Here is a 24,832-nt window from a genome sequence, read left to right on the forward strand (position 1 = left end):
GGCTCATCTGTATCCAAAAGAAGTATTTAGCCTTTGGTCAGCAACACAAGCAATTTCACCATTGATTTTTCTTAGATACAGAGTCTACCTTCTTTACTATTCATCTCGAGATTTTCCAAGGAAAAACATTATTTTTGAAGTTGCTCTGTGCCCTTGGCTATTTCTCCTGATTCCTTCCCTTTCCAGCTGATTCAGAGTGGAGCGCATGCAGCCAGGTGCTGTATCTGATCACCTTTATACTCCTCAAGGCACAAACGACAGTATTTTTAAGCACAGCAATCTCAGGGGTTCTATTTCAGTGCTCGTGTGACATAAAAAGCCTCACCTTGAGGCTCTTTCACACATACATATACTCAAGATACACCCCTCTTTCCATACTTCTTTAAACCCTGACTGTCCCAGAGCTTGGCCACCTCAGCAAAGCAATAATCAATACTCCCTGCATCATCTCAACATATGGTGGCCAGTTTCTCCCAGAAATATCTATGACTTATGAAGGAAAACCAGCAAAACATTTCATAAACCCATGGTGTCAAACACCACTCACTTTCCTGGTCTGTAAAATAAAATGTCTAACTTTCAGTGCTTATGAGATGAAAAATTGAGAGTCCAAATGCACACTGCCCAGCACTTCCTGAGAGCTTTCTTCTAATCACAGATGCATTCTGGGCAAGCCAATTAATCTGGGCACCATGCCCTGAAGTGGGCTGTGTGCTGCTCCATGTCACTAACAGCATGACATATATCTATGCCCTGCACCCACTTAATTTGTCCCTGGCTGGAATACATGAACTTTTATTTGTGTTATTATCATCATATCCTGTCTAGACTGAAAACAGCTACAGAGCAGCTCCCTTCATATTCGGTGAATTAAAAATAAAGAAGCCGGTCTCTCCCCCAACTGCCTCCGCTGGGAATGCTGGTGGGTTTCCACTCAGCCTCTCCCATCTAAAAGGGGAGAAACAGAGGGAAGACCAGGAAAGCTGCTTCCAACTGGAAAAACCTAGATAAGAGCAAAACTTGACGTTAAATAGTAAACACAGTGTTCCGACTCCAGTAATATTATATTTTAAGTAAATCTCTTGGAAAAATAATGAGGTTTAAACCACGCTAGGCAGCAGTAAAGTTCGGACTCTGTTTTGATTCTACTTTGAAAACACTGATGTGCCAGGAAATCGGTGAACAAAAGTATTACTGTATCCTCAGAGTTGTGAGTGGGGGAAGAGTCTGTGGGGCTACAGTGCAAGGATTCTCAAAGGCAGAAGTGTTCAGCGGTGTGGCAGGCTATTCTTTTTCTGAGATTTCTGACAGGCTAAGAAAGCTCCTACCACCAAGGTAAGAAAATCCTTTAAACTTAAAATATTTTGAATTTATATAAAACTGACCAGTCACTGGGATAACTTGCATCAGAAACAAACAAACAAAATCTGTCCATTTAAGGATTCATCAAAGGATCTAAGGTGGTGGTTGAGCACATAGACTTTGACTATTTAAGTTCAACCTTAAACAAGTATTCTCTAAGCCTCAATTTCTTCAATTATCAAATGGAGTTAATGAAAGTGTCTATGACATAGTGTTGATAAGAAGAATAAATGAGATAGTCTGCAAACAATTTGATGCTATGAGTGGCACATAGTAAATGATCAATAAAAATATATTAGCTACTTTTATTATTATTATATGGAAAAGCAGTTAATACAATATCTACCTGGCTTAAAGGGAGCACTGAATAAATGAGAATAGTGGTTATTAAAATTTTATTTCAATTCTGTTTAATACTAATGATAAATAGCTGCTTTTAAAAACCATGTATACAGGAGGGTGGGAGGGAGACGCAAGAGGGAGGAGATGTGGGGATATATGTATATGTATAGCTGATTCACTTTGTTATACAGCAGAAACTAACACACCATTGTAAAGCAATTATACTCCAATAAAGATGTTAAAAAAAAAACCCCAAAAACCATGTATACTATTTTTCATGAGTAGACTTGGGGCTTAGGAGAGAATAAGTTATTCTAACTCCATCCCCTCTTTCTTTCCCTCCTCTTGAGCTCAGACACAGTAATGATGTTGGGTGGAGAGGAGAGAGGAAAATAGACATCTATTTCCAAAATTGGTTCAAGGGCCTAAAATGAAAACGTATGCCATTGATTAGAGGGAAATGACCATGAATGTCTTAGAAATAACCCCAGTCTCAGGCACAAAATAATACACTCAGCAGGCTCAGTAAACTCCTCATTATCATATAAATTGTTTTCAAGGCTGATCTAATAGGATATGATTAATAATTGGGATTTGTTTTCTTCCAAGAAGCTGAATGATTGAAGGGAACCCATACAATTTAAAAGATCAGTTCCTAAACTGATCAAGTAAGTGTTTTCTGCTTTGTTTTGTATAAACAAAAATATTCTCATTAGTAGGCAGAGTCCTCACGGATGCCGCCGAGTGAGGTAGCGTATGTGGCTGCAGTCTTGGCGTCGTCTGTGTTCACTATAGGAAGTGGGGCTGCGTCTACTCACCATATGGCTTATGAAATGAGAACTGCAAAAATTATGGCTGCTCAGGGACAGAACTTCCGACTCCGTGTTGTTTATCCTCTGATTAGAATACCTGGTAGAGTCCAAGGACTGCTTGAGCTACTTCCCAGCTCTTTTCACTTCCTCTTTGGACCTTTTCTGAGAAGCACAAGCTCATTACCGGTGTAAATTTAATGCAACCCAAACTGCTTATGAAAATCTGGACAGGAAAACACTGAGCTTATGCTAAAGGTAATTTTCAGAGAAACAAGGTTTCCTTGTTCAAGTTGCCCAAATTCAGAGCTCTGCAAGGGGGAGGGAAGGACTGGCAAGTTAAGGGAAATAAAATCAGCAAAATATGGCCTTTGATTACGAGTTAACACAATGTGTTCTAGCCAGTTGACACAAGTACAGCTCTTGCTCCTCTGCCAGAAGGAGCAGGTAGCAGCTTCTAATTCCCCTGCCCACCCTACACCAGGCACGCAGCTTCACGCACACAAACACCAACACCCTCGTCAATTAGAAGCAACATTAAAATGACGTCCCATCTGCTCACAAATGTCGATGAGCTCGTGCCACCTACTGAGGGGCTGTGGGACAGTAAAAGGGTAAAGAGACTCGACACAGGTTTGTATATTATTTTTAAAAATTTTTGAATTATTATTGTTATTTTTAAATTTTTGGCTGCGTTGGGTCTTCGTTGCTGCATGCGGGCTTCTCATTGCGGTGGCTTCTCTTGTTGCGGAGCACGGGCTCTAGGCACGCAGGCTCAGTAGTTGTGGCGCACGGGCTTAGTTGCTCCGCGGCATGTGGGATCTTCGCGGACCAGGGCTGGAACCCGTGTCCCCTGCATTGGCAGGCGGATTCTTAACCACTGCGCCACCAGGGAAGCCCAGGTTTGTATATTTATATTGACAAAGAGCCACTTCATTCAGTGTTCTCCCTCCACTTCCACCTTCTACGCCACTGCTTTGCCAGAAATCTTCTGAATAGTTTTGCAGTGGTATTTTGCACCCAGAAGAGTGTTAGTTGTATTTAAATACCAAGCCTCGAGAATCACAGGACATTGTGAAACATGTGCCATACCTCAAATAGTAGAAAAAATTAGCAGGCTAAGTTACCCTCGAACCATCCTCCACATGTATTCACAAATAAGCACGAAGAAAAACTGAAGCCAAGAGGTTTTAAATTGGAGCTACAGGTGAATTTTCTCAGTCAGGGTGAATCTAAGACACCGGAATGAGTATAGAGATTATCAAAGCTCTTTTCCAAAAATCTGGACAGTCGGAGAGTATGTCAGAATCAGGATGTCATGTCAGCTTACGAGAGCTTCCATCCAGCCTCTGCTCACGTAGTTTCCCTACAATATCTAAGTCCAACTTTGGGGTTTGGCTCAGATGGTATCCCCTTTCTCTACCACTAATTCCCATGATCTTTTTTTGGGGGGGGGGAGGGGGAGGTCTGGTTATCATTTGGAGTGTGTCTCTCCTCAGTCACTCCACACGCCCTGGATCTCTGTCTGCTGAAGCTCAACCTGTCCTTCAGGACATAATCAGACGCCACCTCCCCTGGGAAGGATTTTGGCAGTACGACCATCTCCCCAGCACGAGCCTCTTCCTCCTCCATGATCCCAGAGAAGTATCCTGCAAATCCCACTCGCACAGCACTTAACACACTGCATTTTATTTTATTTTACTACTTTTTAAAAAAAAATTTATTTATTTATTTATGGCTGTGTTGGGTCTTCGTTTCTGTGTGAGGGCTTTCTCTAGTTGTGGCAAGTGGGGGCCACTCTTCATCGTGGTGCACGGGCCTCTCACTATCGCGGCCTCTCTTGTTGCGGAGCACAGGCTCCAGACGCGCAGGCTCAGCAATTGTGGCTCACGGGCCCAGTTGCTCTGTGGCATGTGGGATCTTCCCAGACCAGGGCTCGAACCCGTGTCCCCTGCATTCGCAGGCAGATTCTCAATCACTGCGCCACCAGGGAAGCCCCTATTTTACTACTTTTTAAAGATTCTCTATCTTCTTTTTTTTTTTAATTGAAGTATAGTTGATATATATAATATTATGTTAGTTTTAGGTGTACAACATAGTGATCCTAAAAATACATTATGAAATGATCACCACGGCAAGTCCAGTAAACAACACACAGCATTTTAATTGTTCATTTGCTTCCTCGTCTCTTCACTGTGAGCTGCCTAAGGGCAGGGACTCCATGGTCTTTTCCTTTTGTTATTCTTAGTGCCTAGTACAGTGCCTGGACTTAAGAGAGTCTCAGTGAAGAGTAAAACAAAGTCAGCACTTGTGGAGTACTTCCTATATGCCAGGCACTGTTCTCAGTATATTAATGATAGAGTCTATTCCCCGAGGTTTTTAGAACTGACTTAGATAAGCCATATCCAAAGCCTGGTACAGACTAAATGGTGAATAAACTAGCAAATTTTATTTCATGAGTTATTTAGTTCTTAGAACATATTTTGTATGCAGTGCTACTATTTCTTCTCATTTTAAAGATGAAGAAATGGATACTTACAAAGGTTAAGAAACTTGCCGAAGGTCACTTACTCAGCTTAAGTGCCACAGTGGAGTTTTGTTTTATTTTAACATCACCTTCATAGTTTTTGACAACTAAGTACTGTCGTTAGTATTACTTCTTTTTCTTCCAAGTCAGGTTTATCGAGGCATAATTTATATACGGTAAATTTCATACCTTTTACTGCACAGTGCTGTGTTACAGTCGTGTAACTACCACCACAATCAAGATAGGGGACAGTTACACCACCCCAAAGAATTCCCTCATGGACTGAAGCCGTGAACTCCTTTCCCCACTCCCCGGCTCTGGAAAACACTGATCTGATCTCTGTCCTTTACAGCTTGCCTTTTTCAGAAAGTCACATAAGTGGAGTTATAGAGCATGTAGCCTATTGAGGCTGGCTCCTTTCACTTAGCATTTGAAGTTTGTGAAGCATTTGCGATTCATCCATGTTACTGTGAGTATCAGTAGTTTGTTCCTTTTTATTGCTGAGTGGTATTCTATTGTATGGATGTACCCCAGTTTACTCATTAACCAGTTGAAGCATGCTTGGGTATTTCCCAGTTTTTGTTGATTATGAACAAAACCATTTATAAACATTCATGGACAGATGTTGTGTGAACATAGGTTTTCATTTCACTTGGGTGAATACCCAGGGGTGGCATTGTTGGGCCATGGGGTAAGTGTGTATTTAATTTTATAAGAAATTGCCAAAATATTTTTCAGAAGTAGCTGTACCATCTTGCATTCCAATAAGTAATGTGTGAGAGTTTCCTTTGCTCCACAGCCTTTCCAGCACTTGGTGGCAACAGGTTTTTTTTTTGGGTTTATTTTTTAAAGTCATTCTAATAGGTATCTAGGGGTATCTCACTGTGGTTTTCATTCGCATTTCTCTAATGACGAGTGATGTTGAATACCTTTTCATGTGCTCTGTTCAATATTTTGCCCATTGAAAAAATTGGGCTGTTATCCTATTACTGACTTTTAAGATATCTGAATATATATTCTGGATACAAGTCCTTTATCCGATATGTGCTTTGCAAATATTTTCTCAGTCTGTGGTTGTCTTTTTATTTTATAATGTCTCTCAAAAAGAATTTTTACCTTTGATTAAGTCCAACTTATCCATTTTTTCTTTTATGGATCTTATTGTTTTATCTAAGGAATCTTTGCCTAGCGGAGCCACAGAACATTTCTCCTATGCTTTCCTTTGGAAAATTTTCTAGGTTTAAATTTTTACATTTTGATCTATGACCTATTCTGAGTTAACCTTTACATAATATATGATGTGTGGCTCTAGGTTCTCTTTTTCTTTCACTTATGGATTTCCAGCTGTTACAGCACCATTTATGAGAACGAGCAGAAATTTGAACTCTAGTTTCTCTGATTCTAGAGGTCAAGTTCTTACTATGTAAATCCTTGTTCTATGTTTATGTATTTCTTTAATCTTCTGCTGGATCATACGCTCTTTGACAGAATTCGCTATATCCCTCATAGCAGAGTGCCTTGAACATAGCAAATCCTCACTCATTACCCCTGGACTGACTCTTTAAATGGAGGATAGAATAATAATCAATCACTCAAAACTGGCCAGTCCTTGTTCTCCCTTGCCCAAGAAAGAAACAGTAGCCTCATACATGATGCCTGTGTGTTTAGAGCTCTGACCCACCCAGCAGGCAGGCAAAGGTCACCTGTCCAATATTTACAACTGACCTCCATACCCTAAGCCTTTTAATACAAGGATGGAGGAACTAGTCTTTTCCTCATATTAACATGGGTCTCAGTCTACCGGTGGCATGACGATAATTACATTTCTTCTGACAGCATTCCAGCCTGATATACAAGCTCTGGCTGTCCTGAGGAATGGTCATTTCCCAGTCTCTTCTGGCCAACAGGCAGGGCTAGTTCAGAAGCAATTTGGGGGCCAGAACCAGTGGGTGGAGGAAGGAAATATGCAACACTAGTATAACTGAGATTAACTGACATCTTGTGTCTGATCCTAGAGTAAATAAGCTAGTGCGGGCAAGCCCTCTGCATGATCTTCAGCTCCATGGATTTATAAGCAAAGGCCATTCTGTAACTCACAGAGGGCAAGGCCAACAGACCATTGCTTGGCCTTTGCCACCGAAAAGGCAAGAGGGTCTTGCACAGTCCACCTGAGAAGATTTCACATTTTTACCCCATCACTCATTTTTCATTATAATAACCTTCAGTTCTCATTCAACATTCCACCTTCTCTCTTTCCCAAGATAGCATAACTACAAACACCAAATCATTTCTGGTGGGGCCACATAGAGGAAGAGATGCTCACAGGCTGAAAAGGAACGATTCCATTTTCTTTTTTTTTTTTTAATTGTTTTAGGCTGTGCCACATGGCATGCAGGAAATTAGTTCCCCGACCAGGGATTGAACCCGTGCCCCCTGCAGTGGAAGCGTGGAGTCTTAACCACCGGACCACCAGGGAAGTCCCCATTTTCTGATATGAAAAACTGGAGAGCAAGAAAGAAAAGTAGAAACTATCTAAAAAAAATGCTCTCAAGTTTTTGGTAAACACTGATATAACACAAGAAAGGTTTTTTGCCTAGGGCCCATTACAGAGTAAGTTTTCAGACATGCAATATTGTTAGCCATTATTATGCATTTTTGCTTTTTTTTTTTTTTACCATTTTTAAAAAAACTGGTAAGATGCCATTATTATACCTTGTACAAGGTGCAGTGCACATACACATGCGTATGTGCATATGTGCACACACACAAACACACATGAGACACTAGAGAGAGAGAGAGAAATAGAGAGAGAATTAGAGATTAGGCACCGAGAGAAAAAGATAGGGCACTGTGGTTGGCTGCACATCTTGCTTCCCCAGGCTAAATCTCCAAGCCTTCAGGCTGTGTCTCTTCCATGATCTCTATCCTCGTATTATCATAGAGATTCTGGGATCACAGCTCCTCTTCAGTGCTCTGCACATCTTGAACATTCAGAGTCAGCTGGGTTATTTCAGGGAAAATTAAATAAAATGTATTTGCTGAATAAACATTAATGGAAAAGTCATCAAACCCTGCGCGAAGTGGCCAGTTAAATCAAATTCTACCAGCCAAGTGATTTGCTTTCCACCAAAACAAGATAAAGCCAAGTTAAGTTGACTAAGAGGCTGAGCAAAAAAATTAATAACCTAATTAAAAAAGCAGCTGCCCATTAGCAACATGAGGAAGATGACAGGCCATTCTGGTCGGGCTGGATTCTCAGGACAAATCATACACCCTCCTCTGGAGCCTGAGAATCAGCAGGGGGTGGTGGAGCAGTAAATACAATAGGATGCATGAAAATACTGGGGCAGCCATGGAACCTGGTTTATACATATCCTCTTCCAGGAGGATGTCATTTTTTAATGGGTTTGACAGCTTGGTATACTGTAAGATCTTTTAGGACAGGGCTCTCAGCTTCCTCTCCAGTTGCCTTTGAGGGTTGTGCTCAGAATGTGGCAAGTGGCCAGTTCTCTGGCGCACCCAAGGATAACTAAGAGGCACTGTCACCACATATGCTTAAAAACACCGAGGTCGGGTCATCGTGCACATACCTACTGAGCGCATGGCACAAAGTGATTCCCAGAGGTACTGACCAAGTCCTGTGGCCAGGATGAAGTTCTCCCAGTCCTTGGGCACAGCTGGCTTCTGAGACTCAAGTGGGCTAACTACTTGTGATGCCATTGAATGAACTCAGACCAGCCTCACATGGCCTTCTTTTTGGACAGCAAAACAAAGGCAACAAGGCAGGGGTATGGTAATGCTCATTCAAAGGCTACTTTCAATGGTGAAGTCCATTATTTAGGCACTGAAGAGAACCCAGACTAAAACATACTCCTTGTCATCCCTTGGTACACTAGACCAGTGGTTCTTAAACTTTAATCTGCATCAGAACCTTCTGGAGGGTTCCCAGAGGGTCAGGTTCAGTAGGTCTGGGCTGGGCCTGAGAACTTGCATTTCTAACAAGTTCCCAGCTGGTGCTGATGCTGCAGATTCAGGAACTACAATTTGAGAACCACAGCATCCACATTGGCTTGGATAACATTTCCTACCTCTGTTCCTCTAAACTTGACACATGATGGAAACTTCAGAATTCAGTAACTACTGAATGATTCCATAGTAAAAGAAAAAGTAACAGTGAAGCCAACAATGTTTCACTTTTACAGAGGTCAGAGTTTTGGCAACCTCAAGGATTTGGAACATAGTTGCAAACTCCCAAGTAAGATAAGTCCTTAAATTGTTAAAATAAGCCTGTAAAAAAGTTATGGTACTCTGTAGGGGGTGACAATACAAGAGAACCCCTTAGGTTTGAGTGTAAATTAAGCCAATACATATTGCAAGATAATGACAAAAGAAATATGAAGGCACTAGCATCAGGCTATATTATCTGTAGGGGCAAAATGTCCCTTTTGACTTGGTATTAGCCCTTGTGGTCATCACTATATTACAAGTGAAACACAAGAATCCATTTTCCTAAAATATTCATGCTCCTCTTGTAGCAACTCCCTCCCACTGTTGCCCCAGTGTCAATTAACGGCCAATAAGGAATTCTCCCTGGATGTGAGAGTGCAAAAAGACTTATAGCTCAGCTTGGGACACACGATGATTGTCAGCTGGAAGAAGTGGTTCTGAGGGGGCTGCTGGGTGATGCGTTCCACGGCCTCGCTCTCAGGGGGAATGCAGGGATGGGGAAGGAAATCTGCCCCTGGCTCAGCCCTGAGGGGACCTGTCTGTGTTCCCAGGTATGGGAAAGAGGCTGTGAAAACTGAAGGAAAAGATTACTCTGTAAACCCAAGGAAGGGCTGTAAATACTAGTGCAGAGAGACAGCCCTCCTATGTCAACAAGATCAAAGAACCCCTCTCTCCTGGAGAGACCTATTAGGGGCTGAAAAAACAGCTGATTTTGAAAGGGTCACAAAGTACGAAGCAGGGCGCAACACAAGCGACAGAGAAGTGGCAGCAGTGATGTTCCTTGACAATCAAGGAGAGGCTTCCTAGAAGCCAGTTAGAGGCTGGAACCTTGGTGCTTAGAGACTAGTGACCATCAGCTCCTCTAGATCCGTCTCTGCCTTCTTTGCCATCTTTCTCCTGGGAGGCTGACGTCTATTGACGGTGGCCTGAGTCCTGGTCCTCTGGCTTCCTTTGGGTTGGGTCAATGGTGGAGGATAGGAGAGTATAAGGAGAGAGAGGTAGGGTAGGGTGTCTATCAATGTCTAACAGTGCCAACTCCTGCCAGGGTTTTAACAGTTGCTACCTTCCTCTAAGCTTGGAACTCAGCAGAGGTGAGCCCATTTCCAGTGTTATGGTTCTTGACTTAACAACTGTTTTCCCCAATTTTCCCTTTAGGCTTCGAGGTGGTACAGGCTTCCTGCAGTTGCTAGTGTCTGGTGCTTCACCATCCCTGGTTCTTTTTTTTTTTTTTTTTTTTAATTATTAATTATTTATTTTGGCTGCGCCAGGTCTTAGTTGCGGCTCGTGGGATCTTCACTGTGGCATGCGGGAGCTTTAGTTGTGGCATGCAGACTCTTAGTTGTGGCATGTGGGATCTAGTTCCCCGACCAGGGATGGAACCCGGGCCCCCTGCATTGGGAGCGCAGAGTCTTACCCACTGGATCACCAGGGAAGTCCCATACTATCCCTTGTTCTTTAATCCTGGCCACACTTCTGTGAAATAGCACTTCATTCAACTCTCATCAAACCCTCTGAGTCAGCCTGCTGTCTACTGCCTGGGCCCTCTGAAATAGAGATCAAGGTCAAAGCTTCCTCGGATTGAGAGTGAGCTTTGGTGAGCTCCCGACTGTAAACTCGGGAACAAATAGAATCATCAGCTTTCCCAGGTAACCCTGTAGCAGAAGGTAATGAAGGTAGAGGACTTGAGGAAATTAGTCTCAGTTCAGGAATGTCAATGAGAATATGACTCTAAAACAATTACCAAAAGCATATGAGCAGGGGTTAAACAGCTGAATACATTCTGAAGAAACTGATTAGTATAGAACATAGGAGATATTTTAAGAAAGTTTTCTAGAAGTTGTGAATTTTTAAAGCTAGGTCTTGAAAGAGCAATAATAATTTTGTTGTTGTTGTTGTTGTTTTTGGCCACGCTGTGCAGCTCGTGGGATCTTAGTTCCCCGACCAGGGATTGAACCTGGGCCCAAGGCAGTGAAAGCGCAAAGTCCTCACCACTGGACCGCCAGGGAATTCCCAATAATAAAATTATTGAAAAGATTTGAGGGATAGTATGAGTACTGGTAGATTTAGGAGGGAATAAAGCAGGATGCTATGTCCTATTTTTAAAACAGCTTTTTTGAGAGTTAATTCACATTAAAATACAATTCGCCCATTTAAAGTGTACAATTTATTGCATTTGAGCACATTCCCAGGGTTGTAAAACCATCACCACAGCCTGATTTTAGAACAGTTTCATGCCCTTGAAAAGAAACTTTGTACCCATTAGTAGGCAATTCTCATTCCCTCCCTCCAAGCCTCACCTCAAGCTCGAAGCACCACTGATCTATTTTAGGTCTCTATAAATATGCCAATTGAGAATATTTTATATAAATGGAATCATACACTATGTGGTGTATTGTGACTGACTTCTTTCACTTAGCAAAATGTTTTCAAGAGTCATATTATTTATTCATTCATCAGTTGATGTACACTTGTGCTGTTTCCATTTTCTTAAAATAAATAATGTTGCTCTGAACATTCGTATACAAGTTTTTGTGTGTACATGTGTTTTCATTTCTCCTGGGTATATCCCTAAGAGTGATATTGTTGAGTCATATGATAATTCTGTTTAACTTTGAGGAACTGCCAAACTGTTTTTCTAAAGCAGCTATACCATCTTAAATTCTTACCAGTAATGAACAAGGGTTCCAATTTTTCTACGTTTTCATCAACTCTTGTTATAGTGTCTCTTTTTGTTTATAACCATCCTAGTGGGTGTGACATGGTATCTCAATGTGGTTTTGATTTCTATTTCCTTAATGACAAAAGATGTTGAGCATCTTTTTGTGTGCTTATTGGTCATTTAAATATCTTCTGTGGAGAATTATTTATTCAAATCCTTTGCCATTTTAAAATTGAGTTGTCTCCTTATTACTGAATTGCATTAGTTCATATTCGGGATACAAGTCCCTTGTCAGATATATAGTTTGCAAATAGTTTCTCCTATTCTGAGGCTGTCTTTTCACTTTCCTGATGTTATTTCTCGCACCACAAAAGTTTTTATTTTTGATGTAATCCAATTTATATGGGTTGGCCAAAAAGTTCGTCTGGGTTGTTAAGCTGTATGGAAAAACCTGAACGAACTTTTTGGCCAACCCAATATTTTCTTTTGTCACTTGTACTTTGGCATCATATCTAAGAAACTATTACCTAACCTAAGGTCACAAAGATTTATGTCTATGTTTTCTCCTCAGAGTTTTATAGTTAGCTCTTACATTTAGGACTATGAGCCGTTTGAGTTAAGTTTTGTGCATGATGTGAGGAAGGAGTCCAACTTTATCCTTTTGCATGTGGATATCCAGTTGTCCCAGCACCATTTGTTGAAATGACTATTCATTGTCCCATTGAATTGTCTTGGCATCCTCATCAAAAATCAAGTGATCATATATGTTAGGGTTTATTTCTGGACTTTGAATTCTATTCCATTGATCTATATGTCTTTCTTCACACCAGTACCACACTGGCTTGATTTGTAGTAACTTTTGAAATTGGGTATTGTGAGTCTTTCAACTTTGTTCTTCTTTTCTCAGAATTGTTTGGTCTATTCTGGGTCCCATTATAGGGGCTGTGTTGAAACTGTAGATCAATTTGGGGAGTACTGCCATCTTATAAATATTAAGTGTTCTGATTCATGAACATGGGGTGTTTTTCCTTTTAATTAGATCTTGAATTTCTTTCAACAATGTTCTGTGGTGTTCAGTGTATAAATCTTTCACTCCTTTTGTTAAATCTATACCTAGGTGGGACTTCCCTGATGGCACAGTGGTTAAGAATCCGCCTGCCAGTGCAGGGGACACGGGTTCCAACCCTGGTCCAGGAAGATCCCACATGCCGTGGAGCAACTAAGCCCGTGAGCCACAACTACTGAGCCTGCACTCTAGAGCACGCGAGCCACAACTACTGAGCCCGCAAGCCACAACTACTGAGCCCACGTGCCTAGAGCCTGTGCTCTGCAACAAGAGAAGCTACCGCAATGAGAAGCCCGCGCACTGCAACGCACCGCAATGAAAAGTAGCCCCCGCTCGCTGCAACTAGAGAAAGCCCGCGCACAGCAACCAAGACCCAACGCAGCCAAAAATAAATAAATTAAAAAAAAAAAAAAACTATACCTAAGTGTTTTATTCTTTTTGATGCTATTGTAAATGAAATTCTCTTAATGTAATTTTCAGAAAGTTTACTGTTAGTGTACAGAAATATACTGATCTTATATCCTGTAACCTTGCTGAACTCATTTATTATTTAATAGTTTTTTGGTGGATTTCATAAGATTTTCTATGTACAAAATCATGTGATCTGCAAATAGAGGTAGTTTTACTTTTTTCCTTTTCAATGTGGATGTCTTTTATTTAATTTTCTTGCATAATTATCCTGGCTGGAACCCTCAGTAAAATGTTAAATAGAAGTGGACATCCTTATCTTGTTCCTTATCTAAGGGGAAAAGCATTTATTCTTTCACCATTAGATTGTGATGAGTTTTTGGTAGATGCTTTGTAACAGGTTGAGGAAGTTCCCTTCTATTCTTAGGATGTTGAGCAAAAACTTTTTTTTTTTTTAATCACAAAAGGGTGCAGAATTTTGTCAGACGTGTTTTCTGTGTCAGTTGAGATGACTCTATGGATTTTGTCCTTTGTTCTATTAATATGATGTATTACATTAATTGACTTTAGATGGTAAACCAAGCTTGCATTCCTGAGATGAATCCCATTTGATCATGGTGTGGAAATCTTTTTATATGTTGCCGGATTCAGCTTGCTAGTATTTTGTTGAGGACTTTTGTGTCTGTGTTCATGTAAGATATGAATATAAGGGATATTGGCCTGTAGCTCTGTTTTCTTGCAATGTCTTTCTCTGGTTTTGGTATCAGGGTAATACTGGTCTTACTGAATGAGTTTAGATTGAGTTGGAAAGTGTTCTTCCTCTTCTATTTTTTGAAAGAGTTCATGAAGGATTAGTATTAATTATTTTTGAATGTTTTGTAGAATTCACCAGTGAAGTCATCTGGGCTTGGGCTTTTCTTTGTGCAAAGTTTTAATATTACTCTTTCAATGTCTTTCTTGTTATAAGCCTAGTTAGCCTTTCTCTTTCTTCTTCAGTCAGTTTTGGTAACATATATTTCTAGGAATCTGTGTTTCATTTAAGTTATCTAGTTTTTTGATGTACAGTCGTTCATAGTATTCCTTTATAATCTTTTTTATTTTCAGTAGTGATATCTCTTTTTTCATTCCTAATTTTAATTATTTGAGTCTTGGGACTTCCCTGGTGGCACAGTAGTTAAGAATCTGCCTGCCAATGCAGGGGACACGGGTACGAGCCCTGGTCCGGGAAGATCCCACATGCCGCAGAGCGACTAAGCCCATACGCCACAACTACTGAGCCTGAGCTCTAGAGCCTGTGAGCCACAACTACTGCGCCCTCGTGCCACAACTACTGAAGCCCGCATGCCTAAAGCCCGTGCTCTGCAACAAGAGAAGACACTACAATGAGAAGCCCGCACACTGCAACAAAGAGTAGCCCCTGCTCGCTGCAACTAGAGAAAGCCCACGAGCAGCAACGAAGACCCAACTCAGCCATAAATAAATAAATAGATAAATAAATTTTAAAAAAGAAAAGAAAAAAAATGATGGTCAAAAAAAATAAAATTGAGTCTTCTCAACCATAATTCTGAAAGAGTCAAGTACCACAATGTTCATTGCAGCTCTATTTACAATAGCCAGGACATGGAAGCAACCTAAGTGTCCATCGACAGATGAATGGATAAAGAAGATGTAGCACATATATACAATGGAATATTACTCAGCCATAAAAAGTAACGAAATTGAGTTATTCGTAGTGCGGTGGATGGACCTCGAGTCTGTCATACAGAGTGAAGTAAGTCCGAAAGAGAAAAACAAATACCGTATGCTATCACAGATATATGGAATCTAAGAAAAAAAAAAGGTCATGAAGAAGCTAGGGGCAGGACGGGAATAAAGATGCAGACTTACTAGAGAATGGACTTGAGGACACGGGGAGGGGGAAGGGTAAGCTGGGACAAAGTGAGAGAGTGGCATGTACATATATACACTACCAAACGTAAAACCGATAGCTAGTGGGACGCAGCCGCATAGCACAGGGAGATCAGCTCAGTGCTTTGTGACCACCTAGAGGGGTGGGATAGGGAGGGTGGGAGGGAGGGAGACTCAAGAGGGAAGGGATGTGGGGATATATGTATACATATAGCTGATTCACTTTGTTGTACAGCAGAAACTAACACACCATTGTGAAGCAATTATACTCCAATAAAGATGTGAAAAAAAAAAATTGAGTCTTTCTTTTTCCTTTGGTCAGGCTAGCTAAAAGTTTGTTAGTTTTGTTGATCTTATCAAAGAACCAACTTTTAGTTTCATTGATTTTCTCTATTGTTTTTCAGAGTCTGTTTCATTGATTTCTGCTCTAGTCTTTAAATTTCATCTCTCTGATTGCTTGGAGTTTAGTTTGCTCTTCTTTTTCTAGTTTCTTAAGATGGAAGATATGGTTATTGATTTGCAATCCCTCCTCTTGCTGCTCCTCTTCCTCCTCTCCTCCTCCTCTTCCTCCTCCTCCTCCTCTGCCGCTTCTTCTCCTTCTTCTCCATCTTTGTCTTTTCCTTCTTCTTCTCCTTTTTCTCCTTCTCCTCCTCCTTCCTCTTCTCCCCCTCCCCCTTCTGTTTCTTCCTCTTCTTTTTGTTACATAAATTAACCCATTTATTATGGGTTAGCAATGTTTCAAACGGTAGAGCTTCTAGTGTTTTCTTAATTCCTTCAGACTTCTGATGATGAACTTTACTGTGATGGTAGAAGTGGTGTTGTAGGTCCAGGCACCACCAGCTACTATTTTCACGCAGGAATTAGAGTGCCAAATGCTCACAGTTCATCTCTTTATCTTGCTTTTGCCATAGAAAAGCAAGTGAACTTAGAATGCAGGCTGATTTCCATTTTTTTTCACCAATTTCCCACGGTAGGAACCATAACGGGTCTTGTGTTTACTGATGGTTCTGTCCTTCTTGGTGGATTTAGCCATGTTGCTGCAAACTGAGCCCAGAGAGCTTTTCTTCTTTTTTAATATAGGCATTTTACAGCTATACATTGCCCTCTAAGCACTGCTTTAGTTTCATCCCATAAATTTTGATATGCTGTATTTTTCTTTGATTTCATCGCAAAACATCTTCTAATTTTCCTTGCAATTTCTTCTTTGATCCATTCATTATTTAGGAGTGTATTGTTTAATTTTCCTATAATTGTGTATTTACCAAATTTCCTTCTGTTAATATATTTCCATAACGGTCAGAAAACATACTTTGTATGATTTCAATCCTTTTATATTGAGTCTTGTTTTATGGATTAGCATATGGCCCATCCTAGAGAATGTTCCACTTGTGCTGAGATAAATGTGTACTCTGCTGCTGTTGGATGAGTCATGTTTTTATTTTTTAATCAAGTTTAAAGTACAGAGGTGCCTGGAATCAAACACATTTTCATCTCCTTTACCTTACCCATGGTCAAATTGGGAGAAGAATAACTTCAATCATTTGTTACTAGATATATAGAAGGATATAGATATATAGATATACATAGGTATAGACTATTTTTGCAGCATGGGGACATATCATGTGACTTTGAGAATAAGGCTGTATGAAATCATAGCACCATGGATCTAAGGTTTCCCACTCTCACTTTATGATACAAATATCGTGGTAAATCCTAGAAAATTAGAAGACTGGATTCTATGATTCCAAAGGTCCCCTCTAATGTTAAAATGGTAGGCAAATACTTAACTTCTCCAACTCTCACTCTGATCATCATTATTAACCAAGAACATAAGACGCTATCTTAAGGTTCTTGTGAAAATTAAATGATGACTTTTTTCATTAAACAAGAAATGACATGAAAATGACTTAGTAGAGTGTTTGGTACATAATAATCATTATGTTAGTTTTTAGGTACAGATGCTATTTAGATACAGAATGTTAGTTAGGTTTTAGATATAGAATTGCTATTGCCACCGATAAAGAATGGTTTATCAGCTATTTTTTTCCCCTCAAGTAAAACATACAGGGAACACTCTGTAGTGCTTTAAGGTTTTTGAAACTCTGGCCTGATCTTGTTTCCTTGCTCTAAATGAAGGGAACAGAATATCTTATTTCTGGGCGGCAGAGTTTTTTTTTAACCAATTCTATGAAATTTATTCTAGAGTACCTAAAAACGTTGGACCACATGGTGAGGATGTTATAGAGAAAATAAGCATCTGATGGACACGGGCATGTCGGACTAGGTAACATTTTACATCCTTCCAACCTTGAGTCAGACAATAGAGGTTATGAAAATGAGTATTAGCATGAAGTCATCTTGTGAATCTGATTATACTAATGAAAAAATGACACATTAATCAATTTATTTCTTGGAAATATATTAAGGTTTTTAGCCTTCCATATTCAGTTTACTAAATCATTTCTGACAGTGTGTTATGGTAATGTAGTCATAGGAAAGAGTTAATTCATTTCTACCCAAAAGCAATTTACTACCTCTCAAGTGTAGAATAAGAACTACAATATGTTGTTAAACTGATATACATGCATCAATGGAAACAGGCCCTAGGAACTTAAAGTTTCATTTCCTCCCCAACATCTTGACAACATTCCCTGCTCCTAGAACCTTCATTCAAATATGGGGGGAGGATGGGACAGGCACCCTGTAAATTTACTCTGATTTAAGAGTTGAGAATTTGTAACTAAAGATAACGTCCTGAATTAATGTCTTGCTTCTTGTGCCCCCCCAATTCAGTTTGACCTTTCACCCCAAAGGCTTCTTAAATTTATATAATTCTCAGGCATAAAATCCTGAGAACTTCTTAAAGGATTTAAATGATATCAGGATGTATAATTCTTGTAGCACCAATAAATGCTGAAAAATAAATATCTAAAGTCTAAATTATGAGAAAGAAATCTTTATAACATCATATTGTCCCACAAAATATCATTAAGCTCCCTGGGATTGGTTAATGTCTAAAATTCACACAGCCTCATAAAACCATTCTCTAAAATCAAGACCCAAGAGGACAGGGAAGTTGTTTTTTTTTTTTTCTTTCCTTATTTCTCCCCAAACCTTCAACGATGTCTAGGATAGAGTGAGTGCTCAATGGGTATTTGTTGTATTCATTGAATGAATTCCCTCCTTTAACACACAAACATTTATCTACAGTTACAAAGTATTTTAAATGCTTGCAAAATGTCCTGTATGCTTTACTTATGAATTACCTAATGATATCTTGACTCGAGAGAAAATATGATTATCTGTTGGTTCTCTGATAGCAAATTTACAGACTTACTTAAAGTGGGAAATTGCCAAATAAGAAATTATGATAAAACTTTTTTCAAGTCAGCAATTCATTGTATTTTCTTTTAATGAATGCTATTTCCCTTAAAACTTGTAAGTTATAGCCATGCACTCATTTTTACTGAATGTAGTGCTGCTGTGTTACATTGATGTTTCAATAGGGTTACCAGATAACATACAAATAATTGCACAATAATTGGTACAAAAATATAAATATCGCATGGGGCATATGTGTATGAAAAAATTATTGTCTATCTGAAGTTCAAATTTAACTGGACATCCCGTATTTTTTTTCTGCTAAATTTGACAACCCTAGCTCAAAGTAAATATCAGGGCTCTCATCTTAAACTGTTGTCACAATCAAATACAAGTTGCTTAATAAATAAATCCATAACTGACTGTCTTATCATTATCTTTTCTCAGGAAAATAAACAAAGGAAGAAAATGGCTGCCCGAGTGCCGGCAGTGGTGTGACTCTCCACGGGGCCTTTCCTTTGTAGTTCCCTGAGGTCAGCAGCGGCTCCGTGGGGCAGTGCTACACCAGGGCCCAGAGTCCTACCCTCTGTGATGAATGAATCCTATTTCACGTTACAGGCCCTTATCGGTATGCTTTTCCGGATGGACCTAGAGACTGTCATACAGAGTGAAGTAAGTCAGAAAGAGAAAAACAAATATCATATATTAACGCATACATGTGGAATCTATAAAAATGGTACAGATGAACCGGTTTGCAGCGCAGAAATAGAGACACAGATGTAGAGAACAAACGTATGGACACCAAGGGGGGACAGTGGTGGGGGGTGGTGGGATGAATTGGGAGACTGAGATTGACATATATACACTAATACGTATAACATAGATAACTAGTAAGAACCTGCTGTGTAAAAATAAATAAATCAAATAAAACTCAAAAAAAAAAAAAAGACAAAAAAACAACAGAAGTTTCTTCCTGCTTTTGGAGGAGCAGCCATGGCCACATGGAAATGCTAGAATTCAGCAACAAAGAAATTCTCTTCTCTAAAGACCTTTCTTCCCTTAGCTTAACCTCACACAGAGGTTAACCCTCCACAGCTGCACACCTTTGACACTTGACCTTTGCCTTCACAAGTATAAAAATGTGCCTTCAATATTTTGCTAAGTTTTCCAAATCCTTTAAACAAGAGGCAGTCAGAGCCTCCACGCGGCGACTCCTGTCCTCAGCACACTTCTTTCTCTTGCCCTGGCCTCCTTCCTCCAAACTGCCACCAAACGAGCATTGAACACTGTATGTACAGAACTCTGGATACCTGGGCTCTGTAGGTCCCAGTGTGCTACCTTTACAGCTTGACAGAGCAGCATGCTTTTCTTTTCTTTTCTTTTTTTTTTTGGCCGAGGCACGCAGCTTGTGGGATCTTAGTTCCCTGACCAGGGATTGAACCCGGGCCCTCAGCAGTGAGAGCGTGGAGTCGCAACATCTGGACTGCCAGGATATTTCCGACAGAGCAGTATTCTAAGCTAATCATCCTTGGGTCAATAATTCAAGCCCCTTGAGCCTCAGTTTTCTCATCTATAAAATGGGGCTATGAATACCATGTGGCTCATAGAGTCATATGAAACACTGGGCCAAGGAACAGAGTAAATGCTAAGTAAACGTCACTATTACTCATATAAGAAGAATGTATTTAAGAGTATGCAAATATCCATAGAAATTTGCTTTTTAACAAGTATTCTCTCCTTTAATGTAACAAGAATTTTCAATAAGTTTTTTTTTTTTTTAAATATCTTTATCTTTTTTTTTTTTTAATTATTTATTTATTTATTTTATTTATGCCTGTGTTGGGTCTTCGTTTCTGTGCGAGGGCTTTCTCCAGTTGCGGCAAGTGGGGGCCACTCTTCATCGCGGTGCGCGGGCCTCTCACTATCGTGTCCTCTCTTGTTGTGGAGCGCAGGATCCAGATGCGCAGGCTCAGTAGTTGTGGCTCACGGGCCTAGTTGCTCCGCGGCATGTGGGATCTTCCCAGACCAGGGCTCGAACCCATGTCCCCTGCATTGGCCAGCAGATTCTCAACCACTGCGCCACCAGGGAAGCCCCTTCAATAAGTTTTAACGGTAACGAGACGTGGCTTAATAAAGTCAATACATATAAGTGGTATTAGAATAATACAGAACTTTAAATTTCATTGTTGGGAAGAACACTAAGCAGTTGGCTTCCCAACACTGACAGGGAAATTACCAGAACTGTACGGTGTCCTCGTCTCCATTGCTCTAGTGCAGAGGATGGAACATAGCCTGTCAGAATGTCGGATGTGAGAAACTGCACGGCGGGGCGAGGTGTGGGCAATCCGGAGTTGGCTCTGCCCGGCAGGTGAAGCACTGCTGTCATCACGCAGCCCTCACCTGGGCTGGGGTCTGAGGGAGAAAGGCATGCTGGGAACAATTTCATACTCTTCTTCAAGCACCTGCACTTCTTCAGATGAGGGGAGAGTGCACTTCTGCCCGCCTCCACCGTGGTGCTGACCATCAGCTTAATCTGAATGTACCACAGGCCACCGAGGAAATGCCCCTCTGCCCTGTGGGGTGGCTGCCTTCCATCAGCACTCAGAAAGAAGGTGAAAGAGCTCTTGTTGGGAATAATATTGTTTGTTGCGGTTTTTCTCCATTTCTCTCTCTCTCTCTCTCCAAGGGAGAAGGAGCTGAGTTAAGAACAGAAATCAGAATCTGGAATCTGCTCACCCAAAGAATAATGGATCTATTCTGCTCAAAAAATGCCTTGATTGTTGATGTGTTTACTTCAGCTCCTTCTCTGAAATTTGAGGACAAAGCAAAATTGGGAGCAAGGAGTCTGTGTGTGTGTGTGCGTGTGTGTGTAAGTGTGCACACATGTGTGCAGAGAGCTCCTTTCTCTAAGGGTTCAAGATGCCCCTGTAACGAGCCTGCCCACCCCACTGAGGCATCAAAACTCATTACTTTCCCCCAAAGCTACATTTAAGCCACCTTTAAAGTGGATAGCAGGACATCTGGGACTCATTTAGTTCATTATCCTGGGCCTTTGTTTGCTCATCTATAAAGTGAAGACACTGGATTAGACACAGTCTCAGACCTTTCCAGATGCAAAATGCTCTCTTGTGATGTTACTGAAACAAGGACAGTAGATTAGAATTTACCCACAAGCAAAGTCAACACTGTGTGTGTGTGTGTGTGTGTGTGTGTGTGTGTGCGCGCGCGCGCACGCGCGTGTGTAAATGTCTTATTAACACAAAGGACTTACTAAGCATTCATGAAATTTTCCTTTGCCTCTTTCAAAAGTGGGAACCAGATTTGATGCATTTTAGTACAATGGCTGTGGTAGTGGGTTTTTAACTCCCATTCTTTGGAAAAGGTAAACGTCAATGCGGAGCACAGAGAGTTGAGGCTAGAAACTACTGAGGTGCTGAACCACTTCAGAAAAAATTTGGTGCTTTTTCCAGGTGATTTTCCACTCAATAAGATAGAAGGGCAGTGGAAATTTTCAAGCCATTTTTTTTTGTTCCACGCTCTTTCTCCGTTATGAGTGAGGGCTTGGGATTTGATCAGACAAGCTGGGGTTCACAGCTCCGCACTGCCATTTATGAAGTATTATTTAAAACCTGGGGCATTAGCAGTTCCGTGCTGCGTGTGCAGTCCCTTCTGTGTCAGAATAATAAAATAACAGCAGCCACCATGCATCAAGTACTTAGTTATGTTCTAGGCTGGATTCTAGGTAAGTGTTTTACCAAATGTTATTTAATCTTCCTACATGTTGGTGAGAAAGGACCTATTACCATCATCCCTATTTGGACTTCATCCCAGTGAGAAAGGCTCTATCACCCATCCCTACAGGGGAGTTGGGTAATTTGTCCAGGGCCTTAGGAGTAAGGGAAGAATCCAGGATTTGTACAATTCTGACCCTGAAGAACATGTTCTCAACTATTCCTGGATTCTGCCACTGGTCTCCATTTGGTGGCCAACCGTGTGACAGTTTCCTGGCTCTGTGGCCTCATTTGTATTCTTGTCTGCCTTCTCTTGTGGCCAAAAACAAATCTGCAAAGGAATTCATTGGCCACAGAGCTGAATTTCTCTGTGCAAAATCTAAGTGGGCCACTCCAGAAACATGGGAGTGCCCAGCGCCTCGCGATCATCCTTCTTTGATGGGGCCAGCCCAGGTGTGGCAGGCATACACACGTCGTGCTATTCAGAGAACACATTTCCCTTGGTCTCCCCAGAATCGTGGCAAGGGTCCAACTGCAATTCCAAGATTTCCCGTGAAACATTCAGCCACCAAACTAGGCCAATGACTCTTTCTCAGGTTTCTCTTGCTCCCAGATGAATCTTAATGCTCTCCGAGTGTATGAGACAAGCAAATACTTCCTACGTTCTGATAAAGGAATAGAACCTTTCCTTTTCCTTCTCTCAGGATAACTGGCATGGTTGAACTAAGGTAGGGGCCATGTGACAGCCCAGACGGCAAAACACAGTGTTTTGTGACCTGTGGAAAGCCTCTAGTTGATGGCTTCCCCCAGGATTCTAACTCACTTTGCCTTTTGGACAGGCTACAGGCAGATTATAGAAAATTTAGAGCCTAGCACTAGTGGCATAAATGACATTGCTCAAACCCCCTCCCCAACCAGGACTCGATGGCTCTGGGTCTCCAGCATCTACCTGCCCTCGCCGCCTGGGAGGGAGCAGCTGCGGAGTAGGGCAAGGGTGCCAGGCACAGGGGAAAGCACCCATTCACAGCGCTGCCCAGGGTCCAGGTGGAGAAAGTGGAATACCGAGACTTCCCTGAAGCCCTTGCAAGACAATCTGTGCGCTTGCATTCCGAAGGGAAGAAAAGCAAACAGCTCGAGGCCACTTCCTCAAACGAGGCATTTATCGACAGAATTGTAACCCCGCTGGGGACGCTTCCTAGGCTGCTGACTTGCTGCAGGCAAGGAGTCACCCCTGAGGAGACGAAGGGCAGTTTCTCTGCTTCCCGCTCGTCCAGGGGTGACCTGGTTCTGAGCACATCTGGAGGGTCACTGCCAGCACCACTGACCACCTATAAGGTTTGGATCATCTCGGGTTTGCAAGGTGCTCTGTGGCCACTCTGTAGGGACCTACATCCAGGTTTAGTGAGCCCTTCCAGACCGTTACAGATCATGGTAGATGTGATTCCCCTCTCTGGGCTCCTGTTGATTTAAGTAGACCTTTTACAGCCTGGCACAGAGCCTATGATTGATGGAATTCACATACCATTTGCCTTTGTTGCTCTGCCCTGATGCTTATTTGCTGGAGAGAGAAGCGAGCTGCCAAAACTGAGCTCTGGCTTGAGCCACGTCCTCAGTGACTGAGCTCCCGTGAGACTCAGCATTTGAGTAGAATGTCCTTCACAGCTCTCTTCCAGGTGCGGAGCCTTCTAGAGGCCGTGTCTGAGTCGTGCAGCCCATAGGCCAACACATTCAGAAGTGACGGAAGGCCGAGCGTTGCTAATATCTGTAATAATATCCATGCACCAAAGAAAATCCAGTTTCTGTGGAAGGCTGTATTAGTCCATATCCCAGGATGAAGCAGGGTTGGGGCCTGGGGGAGATGGGTGTCACCCTCTGCCAGCAGTGGGTGACAGGCAAGCTCAGAACGCAGGGCAGGGTGTGGCTTAAAACCTTGAAAAAAAATGGATTGGATAACCATTCAAATTGGATGGCTTAGTTATATAGCTTCCCGAGGCAGGGAATAAGACTAAACTATGTCTTCCAGCTGCATGATTCTGTGAAAAGATCAACACAGAAGACAGTTCTGTCTACCTTCTAATCTCAAGTAACACTTAAAAACACTTCATTAGGGACTTCCCTGGTGGCGCAGTGGTTAAGAATCTGCCTGCCCATGCAGGGGACATAGGTTCGAGCCCTGGTCCGGGAGGATCCCACATGCCGCGGAGCAACTAAGCCCTTGTGCCACAACTACTGAGCCTGCACTCTAGGGCCTGCAAGCTACAACTACTGAGCCCACGTGCCACAACTGCTTAGGCCCACACAGCTGGGGCCTGTGCTCCTCAACAAGAGAAGCCACCGCAATGGGAAGCCCATGCACCACAATGAAGAGTGGCCCCAGCTCGCCGCAACTAGAGAAAGCCTGTGCGCAGCAACGAGACCCGACACAGCCAAAAATAAATATATAAATAAAATTTAAAAAAACAAAACAAACAA

At 41.5% G+C, this 24,832-nt stretch overlaps 1 protein-coding gene and 1 long non-coding RNA gene across 2 annotated transcripts in view; one reads left to right on the forward strand and one right to left on the reverse strand.

The window, feature by feature from the left end:
- Window positions 1-24,832, reverse strand: part of SASH1 (SAM and SH3 domain containing 1) — a 250,699-nt gene that overhangs the window by 204,769 nt on the left and 21,098 nt on the right. The window lies entirely within an intron of this gene.
- LOC309634954 lies at window positions 1,135-19,576 on the forward strand. The gene is made up of 2 exons (XR_014248524.1): window positions 1,135-5,513; window positions 19,077-19,576. It is a non-coding gene; the product is annotated as an uncharacterized lncRNA (long non-coding RNA).

This window comes from Balaenoptera borealis, assembly GCF_965194805.1.
Source record: "Balaenoptera borealis genome assembly, chromosome: 9".
NCBI lineage: Eukaryota > Metazoa > Chordata > Mammalia > Artiodactyla > Balaenopteridae > Balaenoptera > Balaenoptera borealis.